This window comes from Temnothorax nylanderi, unplaced genomic scaffold (assembly GCF_030848795.1).
Source record: "Temnothorax nylanderi isolate EJ_2023f unplaced genomic scaffold, tnyl_v1.0 TNYL_tig1237_pilon, whole genome shotgun sequence".
Taxonomy (NCBI): Eukaryota; Metazoa; Arthropoda; class Insecta; order Hymenoptera; family Formicidae; genus Temnothorax; species Temnothorax nylanderi.
The window spans coordinates 18,828-28,614 of NW_027250299.1; the positions used below are offsets into that span (position 1 = coordinate 18,828).

Here is a 9,787-nt window from a genome sequence, read left to right on the forward strand (position 1 = left end):
TCGGATCTTCTATAAGAATAATTATCCGCCTTGAATTAGGTTCTTGTAATCCCCTTATTAATAATGATCAAATCTATAACTCTCTAGTAACCAGCCATGCTTTTATTATAATCTTTTTTATAGTTATACCTTTTATAATTGGGGGATTTGGAAATTTTTTAGTGCCTTTCTAATACTAGGATCTCCTGATATAGCTTACCCTCGTATAAATAATATAAGTTTCTGACTCTTACCCCCCTCAATTTTATTATTAACACTAGGTAATTTTATTAACAACGGAGTAGGAACAGGGTGAACAATTTACCCTCCTTTAGCATCAAATATCTTTCATAGGGGCTCTTCTGTAGACCTCTCAATTTTTTCCCTTCATATTGCAGGTATATCCTCAATTCTTGGCGCAATCAATTTTATTTCTACTATCAAGAGACACGGTAGTGTCTCGCGCCAAGTACACGCGGAGCGAGACCAACCGTGACTCTTTTACGCGACGCGACGGGTTGCGAGTACTCGAGATGTTGAGATCTCGATAACGAGTGAACGGATCAAGTTCTAAGTAGGCTTGATCGATAGCTTGGGGTCGACTTGGGGGGGGGGGTATCTCCTAGAATATTTTCCGCTACGTGCCCTACGAGCGGAGATATTGGGACGCAAAGTCCAAATGTGAAAAATTTTATTTAAGATACTCCTCCTCCTCCTCCTCCTCCTAACGCTGCGATTATAACATACATGTAACAGAGTAATGTCACTTTCACTTTTTCGACACTGGCGGCGCTTTCGCCAGCGCGCTGTCACAGTCAGTTCAGTTAATACGTGTGTGTACTGCGCGCAGTGCAGATAGTGCGTTCAGTGCGCTGTCACCGTCAGTTCAGTTAACCTATCGAGAGACACGGTAGTGTCGGAGCGAGACCGACCGTGACTCTTTACGCGACGCGACGATTAATACAAGGTAATTGTTTTATATGTAATTATCCTATATATCTATTATTCTATATATATTACTGTTACTTACTATACTACGTTTACGCGATTACGCGAGTGTTTACACAGGTTAACCTAGATATATTGACGGCATGGAGCTGATGCCGAAGAGATCCCGTTTACGCGAAGGAATTATCGTAAGTTATCGTATCGTTTTCGTAAGTTACTATACAGAATTAAGTAACGCTCGCGTAAACGTAGTATAGGTTAGATTACCGGTTTCTTACAAAATTTTACATAAAACGCGAGATTCACTTATGGGAGCTTTCCAGCAAGCGACACAAGTCGACACAGGTATCGTTTTGTCTTTGTTACTCATTGCCAAAAAAGAAAGATAGAACGACGTTTGTGTCGGCTTGTGTCACTTGCTGGAAAGTTCCCTATGTATGCAAGTTTAACGCCTATTGAGTTAATATAAAATAATTTTCCTAAATGTAAAAATAACATGATGTTATATATGCGGTTTGGCGTGAATATATATATAACTAGCTGGTTACCCGGGCTTCGCCCGGGAGTCGTTTTTCTTCAAACGACTTTATTTGTGTTTCAATATCCATAATCGAAAAAAATTCCTTTATCAGTTCGGATACCGATTCCCAAAAAGATCGGTAACGAAAAACTATACAGTTTATAGCACTCCCCGGGAAATTCTACCCCTGTTTTATATACAATTCTTTAAGATTCGGTCAATTATTTCCCGAAAAATTGAAAAAATTTCTGATACCGGTTTCCCAAAAAATCGGTAATGAAAAATTATACACTTTATGGCACTCCCCGGGAAATTCTACCCCTGTTTTATATACAATTCTTTAAGATTCGGTCAATTATTTCCCGAAAAATTGGAAAAATTTCGGATACCGGTTTCCAAAAAGATCGGTAGCGAAAAACTATACACTCTATAACACTCCCCGGAAAATTCTACCCCTATTTTATATACTTTTGGTAAAAATTCGGTCGAATAGTTTAAGAGTTTATAAAGAACATACATACATACATACATACATACATACATACATACATACATACATACATACATACAGACATTCTATTTTATATATATAGATATATATGTGATTTCTGCCCAGTGCTCTGAATGTTATGTGATTTTTGCCCAGTGCTCTAAATGTCATCTAGTTATACATATCAAGAATTTTCGATGGGCTTCTTTAGAAGATAGGATACGAAGAAAATCCTAATGATGAGGATATCACAAAGATGCTAAGGCTAGATGCCACGAAATGGGCATGTATCGTCGATTATGCAGAAGCGGAATGCAAGTTATATATTGACGGCAGGGAGCTGATGCCGAGGAGATTAATTCCGTTTATGCAAAGGAATTATTGTAAGTTATTATCGGTTCAACTTATTTTTTGTTCTTTTCCAGTTTTAAGAGTTAGAAAAAGATAAAAATGCTCTCTTTTTATTTCATATATACATTTTACATGTCCTCCTTCTCTCTTTTATTCACTTATACTATCTGTTGTACTTCGAAATCACTTATCTCTCTTATCTTCCTTCTTTTTACGTCTCCCTTTCTTTTGATGTTACTTAAAATTTGTAACTTTTCCATTTTTACTGTTAGTAGAATATGCTTTTCAAATTTGACAATTTATTTCTGAAACATTCCGTATTATATTATGCACTATATAAATTAAACTATGTATAATATATATAAACTAATTATATGTATGTTTGTGAATTATAGCAATTAGATAAGGAACTAAAGTTTCGTCATATCTGAAAAATGGCACCACCGAAGGTATTACTCGGACAAAATTGACAAAACAGCACTGCAACTTTAAGGAAAGGAATAACAACCAGAAGTCAAAATTCTTTACAGAGCAATGTATTACGACAACCCAATGTTGGTAGAGAAACTTGCGCCAAGCGAAAAGCGGAAGTTTCGTCATCTAAAGAAAAAACGCATAAAAGATGCGCTTTTGCAAACATATATAATATTTACTGTAGAAAGAAGTACTGTAGAAAGAATTTTAAAACATCAGGTTGTAGATGATTAATTACATTCTTCTGTTGGAGACTAATGCTTTAATTTTTTATTTTATTCTCCAATAAAATATCCGTCTTATTAAAATGGAATCTATATAAATGTATACTAATTCAATCACTACTATTTGAAAATAGTCAAGGTGTCTATGTCCACGTTAACTCTGGCTCGGTACATACTGGAACATTCTCTGATGGATTATACAATGATCAGGTTTAGTGATAGTAAAATGGCAGCGGCGGCGTTGTTACTCGCGTTGCTAATGAAGGACTTGGGAGGACGGAATCCAACATTAGAATACTATAGCGGTTATAAACTTGACGACATAAGAGATATTTGCAATCTTTTAAACCAGAGCTTGCATAGAAAACACAAAGAAGCATTAAAGTCCACAGCAAGTACAGCCACAAGTAAGTATTTACTTTTTGCTATGTATTTCCTTTATATATTGTATATATATAACATCCCCAGTAGCACAGTGACGTTAAATGACGTTTTAATGACGTCTAGAGACGTCTAGAGACGTCTAGAAACGTCATTAAAACGTCATTTAACGTCACTGTGCTACTAGGGATATTACACTTTATATTGAAACATATTTTTGTGAATAACCAATGTTTATTCGATTTTATTTGCATTCTAGGATTTTCTTCGAAGTAGCAAAGCTGCCCCTAAAAGAGACTTTAGACATATAAATAGAAAGTGTACTGAAGTAACTTGTAAGTTAAAAAAAGTGCTCCAAATTCAGTATATAAATATAGGCAGATGATTCATCTTGATAACAAGACATTAGAAATTAAGACTAGTCGCGTATCGAATTGTTGGACAACCTAGACATTAATTAAGTGATCGTTAGCACGCGAATAGCGGCGCTGATCTTTAAATTGTATAATGCGTGAAACAAAGGCGTATAAAATGTAAAAAATCTCGAATGCATGTCAAAAAGTTTTGTCGCGAAACTTCATTGAGTTTTTTACGGGTACACTAGATAGTATATTGACTCATTATCTTTATTATATATATATATATATATAATAAAGATAATGAGTCAATATATATATATGACGCAGTAATCTCTATATCATTTTACAGTCTTTGCTATTTGTAAGTCATTTTACTAATTTTTTTTCCTTTTTTTATTAAAAATTTATTTTAGTGCCACGCTTTTGTACCTTGCGAGATGAATTTTCAACCCGAAATTTCATATCGGGTTTTTTCAATAAGCGAGAATAGACTGAAAAGTAATGCACATGTGCTCGATCGAATTGCTCGTAAATGAAAAGATGTATGTTTTCAAAATTTAAAAGAAAGAAAAGAATAAAATTTATCTGTTTTTTTTTACATGATCGCCTTATAAACCAAATAAATTCTTTCCAGTGAACAATTTTTTTATGCGTAACGCTGTTCGCTTATCTTCACCATCCACGGAAGAGTAAGACACACCTTTTGAGAGGAGAGATGCAAATCCCACGACGGCAGATTCATCAACTTAAATTGAATGTTTTACATCTGTCGCAGCAGGCTTTATTGTCACATGATTTTGAAGCAATTGGCTTCATATTTACAAAATTTTGTTCCGATGGTTCACCGTGCCTCGAGTAATAATATCAATTCACCACTCTAAACAATGACTAAATTTTATTAAATTGCGTATATTAAATCTAATTAATATAATATGCTTAACTCTATTTAGACATGTACTTTTTGAGAATCATTGAATATGGCAAATTTTTTGCACAATTATTAAGAGTAATTGAACGAACACAACATACTGATGAAGATATTTTAGGATTGTACTGCCGATTGCCGATTGATAATACGAACATGATTACACGAAATGATTGTGCGACAGGTTTCACCGGAAATACTGCCATGTAAAAAGGTGTGGCGCGTTGTTATGTATCATTGTTGTATTTACAGTTAGGTCTCCGTATTTTTTCCTCGTCAGGATCAAGCTTGGCTTTTCTTGTCTTTCCCCTTCACAGTTTCCACACATTCCAATATTGACGTCCTAATCATTAGAATATTGGAAGTTGAAGAACAGGAGGAAAAACATAGAGAAATCAAGATTGACTTAATTCTCGGTAAGGAAACGCATAGCGGAAGCCCGACTGTATGTAGACTGAATGAAGCTTATGTTGTTTGATGAGAAACTTAAATTTCTGTTACGGTCATGCTTAAGAAAAATGAGATATTTAATCGTAGACGATCAGACGAGGTAAAAATTCAATTCGAGACAGGATATCCTGTGTCTAATCTAGTTCTATTTCTACATTATGGCAATTCGGTTAGATACAATGTAAACTTCCTGTTTTGTACATTTCGCGAAGTAAGATCTTTTTTCCATCGTAAACGCGTAATTACTCAATTTCTGAGCGGCACATGTCAGCCATTTCCGCTGGCAAATGTGGTATTATACGAGGTATATCTAAAATTTAGGCACCAGTTAAGCTATCGTTAATTTATTATTACTAAGATATACCTATAGTTCACTATTCTAAAATTAAAGGAGAAAAGGTTGATTTATATACTCCTGCGTGCCAAAACTAAGCGTGATTATAAATTCGAAAAGAAAAACTCGCAATACATAGACCCGACGTTTCGAAACCTGTAAAAGCGTACAGGGTGACATAATTCTCTTCCGAGAACAATTCAGGTAAAAAAAAATAGAAATCAATCAATAGAAATAGAAATGAGAAAAAACTATCTGTGATATTAACATTCTCTAATAATGTCACAAAACCGAAACGATAAGTGCGTGTGTCGTGCATTTTTCTCTCCCTAAATGCAGGGTGGCCACGAAATCTCTAACTGAAGGGCTCGGTGTAAAAAAATGAAACAAGTCCATAACTTGGACGTTTTATTTCGAATATGATTTTTGCATCTAAAATGAACCTATCACATTCTTGCGTTCGACCGACGGGGAGATTGCTTATCATTTGGCACTCTTACAATATTATCTACTAATATAATCAGTTTTTATATTTTGAAGAAATACAAGAGAGACGAAGCATTAAATATCTTTAATGCGAATAAATACAAGATAAAGCATTTAAAAAAATAATTAACAATCTTTTAGTGTGTACAAAAAATAAAGTAACTTAGAAAAATAACCTCAAAAAAACCTAAGTAACATGTGGTAGATCTAATCTTTGTATCTCAAAAAATCTCGAAAAAACCTAAGCAGTAGTATTTTTACCTCGAAATAACACCCTGTACATACTGTTTATAAAATGCGTAATATTACAAAAAGGCGTGATATCCGTACAAAATTACCTTTTTTAAAAAAAAGGTAAAGAAAGGCGCCAAGTACACGCATAGTAGTGTATATGTTGTTACCTCGACAAAAAAAACAGTGGTAATATTATACCTCGAAAAAACCTAAGCAGTAGTATCTTTACCTCGAAAAAAAAATAAAGTGGTAGTATTATACCTCGAAAAAACCTAAGTAACATGTGGTAGACCTAATCTTTGTATCTCGAAAAATCTCGAAAAAATCTAAGCAGTAATATTTTTATTTCCAAAAAATTATAACTCAAGTGATACACATCACAAAATTACGTTACCTTATCAAAAATGAGTCGCGCTTCGGGAGCGGTGCACTTGGACACCGTTCAAATGGACACGGTGCTAAAGGACACAGAGATATTGGACACGACACTTTGCGCACGGTTCAATCGGACACGGTGCTTTTGGACACAGGAATTATTGGCCAAATGTCTTTTGCACACAGAAAGTAAATTATTAAAAAATTCGCTCTGTTCAGTTGCGCACGGAAATATGCGCACCAGTCTTTTGCACACGAAAAGATGCCCACCGTTCATTTGGAGACGCAAAATATGCGCACCGTTCGTTTGCGCACGAAAAGATGCGCACCGTTCGTTTGCCCACGAAAAGACGCGCACCGTTCGTTTGCACACGAAAAGATGCGCACCGTTCGTTTGCACACTGAAAGATGCGCACCGTTCGTTTGCACACGGAAAGATGCGCACCGTTCGTTTGCACACGGAAAGATGCGCACCGCTCATTTGTACACAAAAATATGCCCACCGTGCATTTGGACACGCAAAATTTGCGCACCGTTCATTTGCACACGGAAAAGATGCACACGAGAAGAAACGCACCGTGCATTTGCACACCGAAAGAAGGACACCGTGCATTTGCACACGGAAAAGATGCACACGAAAAAAAGCGCACCGTGCATTTGCACACCGAAAGAAGGACACTGTGCATTTGCGCACGAATGTCGCGAAAGAGATAAGTTGTATAAAATATTGAATAATTTATTTCTTGGAGTTATTCAACGTCAGGAAGTTCATATCGCAGGCTTAGCGGTAAACGCGCGATGAGCAGACGGCCTGACGACGTGTAATCTTGGGAGATCGAAATTATGGTGAGGTTATGTTGTCCTTGTGCGTTTGACAGGTGAGGTTACGTTCTCCTTGTGCGTTTGACAGGTGTGTAACGCGTGGTGTCAAACGCGAGAAATCTACGAGAGGAATGCAAGGCGAGGAAAGAGCAAGGTGAATAGAATCTAATAATAATAAAATAATCGTATTTTTCATTAATTCATAATAGCTTTTATTTCTCTCTCTTTAGGTTCACTACGTCGGGTACTCTGGCGGTGGGAAGAGTGACGGCGACGAAGCGAGAGGAGACGATGTGTGGGACATCGCGGTGACCGGAAGATCCGGTGACTGGCTCCGTGATCGTCGTGTGACGCGAAGAGTCAGGAACAGCGGTCCTGAAGAAGAGGAGACTGGCGGGGTAAGTGAAGAGACTTATTATCAAAGAATAAATTTAATCCGCAATAATATTGAAAATGGAACAGATAATCCGTTGATTTATTAATCTGTCGATTGAAAGAGCTAACAGTGCTGTTATTAACTATCTTTATTAATTTGTTTATCTATTTATTGACGAATCGTGCAACTATTAATTCACTTTTGTTTTAGAGCGAGGACTGGCAGAGAGCGATAAGCGTTTCAGGTGAATATCTACGTCCGAACAATGCACTAAGAGAGACGTGCAGCGACCTGGTTCACTCCTGATGTCCTGAGCATCCTGAGGGAGGCGTCCCGGAAAGTGAAAGTCTCATACGTCCTGAGAGAGGCCCGCAAGGAATAAGATGGTACTTGCACCCTTGATCGGAAGGATAGTCAAGAGAATAATTTGTTGTACAATCAGATAAGTGTCTTTTAAATCTATTTCCTGAATCACATTAACTGATTATGCTACTAATTATATGAAGAACAGAGTAAAGGCTTGTAAAAACTTTCTGTTTCAGAATGGAGTAACTGCCGGGATATATGCGCCTGAGGGGCTGGGATACAAGGATAATGGATACTATGCATCGTGGGATAGAATAAATACACATAAAATTTAAGGTAATCACTTTGCTTTAATTGCAATAACTGTAGCGAAGTATTAATGGTTTCTATTTTTGAGTCCCTTTTTATAATAACTTGTAATTCACGCGGTTTAAAATAAAGAAAAGTATAGAAGAATTTAATATGATAAAGTCGAAGCGAGATATTTGCAAGAAAGTCGTTAAGTCAAAAGTTCATAAATAATAGTGATCACTAATACCGAGGAAAGTAAGCAAAATAATCGAATAATTCTCTTATTTTTATTTCAGATAGAGAGGAGGAGGATATCTTTAGAGCAAGCAGAGAACTTCAAAAGCTACAAGAATATCGTTCTGGATAATCCGATGGAGCAGGACTCTGTAAGGACACGCGTGGTACTAACGGGTTGCAAGTAGTAAACAGGAATTTAGGAGCGTTTTTGTTTGCGTATGAAAAGCGTCGAGTAGTTTCCATTAAATTGTAGAACCGTGTTATGATCTCTATTTATTGCGACTTATTTGTAGAACGTAGTATGTTATGCGAAAATAATGATTATTTATAAGTAACAACGTTAATTTGCAATATTAATTGTAACTGTATTAAATGTTATTCTATTTAATTGATCGTTATTATTTGTATTTCAGCGAGTAGATTGTAATTATTATATAGTTGTAAAATTACTTTATAAATAATTCAATATAGAGATAAAGAATATAGTCATATGTGTAACCAATATATACATGTTATTTTTAATATTTCCTTCTAAATTTCCGTAATAGTTGTTCCTTTATAAAAGTTCAATTTCGAATTGCTGTGAATTATATAATAGTAATGTAATTATTATAAAACTGTTTGATCTATTAAATAGTTATTTAACATAGAAACTTGCTATTGAAATTTTATTAGATAATTGATTGACACTGATATCATCTATTTGTGTTTAGAGATTATTCTAGCTTGTTCAGCAGGATAGGAAACTAAATGTTTGTAATACTGTACGTAAAATATTTTATATTTATACCAACATTAGAAAAACTACATTTGTATCAACACTAGAATCTAAATGAAAATGTAAATAAAATCACAGCGCTTAGTATCATACTTAACAATATTACGAAAGAACTGAAGTATCTTTGGCGCGTCATACATTTGTAGAAATAAAATATCTATATTTAAAATAAATAATATTGTAACTCTTACAACTGCGGTTAGAGACAGAGAACAGAACAGGGTTATCAAATGTTTGTAATACTGTACGTTGAATCAATATTTTATAATATTTATATCAACCCTAGAATCTAAATAAAAATGTAAATGAAGTCACAGCACTTAGTACTACACTTAAAATTTCACGAAAAAACTTAAATATCTTTGGCACGACATTCATTTGTGCAAATTAAATATTCTCAAATGAGTGATATTGTAACCGTAATAATGACATATTGCTGCATTTTAT

At 35.1% G+C, this 9,787-nt stretch overlaps 2 long non-coding RNA genes across 2 annotated transcripts; both read left to right on the top strand.

Annotated features, from left to right (window-relative positions):
• The first annotated feature begins 2,801 nt into the window (after positions 1–2,801).
• Positions 2,802–3,756, top strand: LOC139787013 (uncharacterized). Its single transcript, XR_011722504.1, has 2 exons — positions 2,802–3,393; positions 3,627–3,756. It is a non-coding gene; the product is annotated as an uncharacterized lncRNA (long non-coding RNA).
• Positions 3,757–7,417: 3,661 nt separating this feature from the next.
• LOC139787012 (uncharacterized) lies at positions 7,418–8,764 on the top strand. The gene is made up of 3 exons (XR_011722503.1): positions 7,418–7,750; positions 7,939–8,370; positions 8,622–8,764. It is a non-coding gene; the product is annotated as an uncharacterized lncRNA (long non-coding RNA).
• The last annotated feature ends 1,023 nt before the right edge of the window (positions 8,765–9,787 follow it).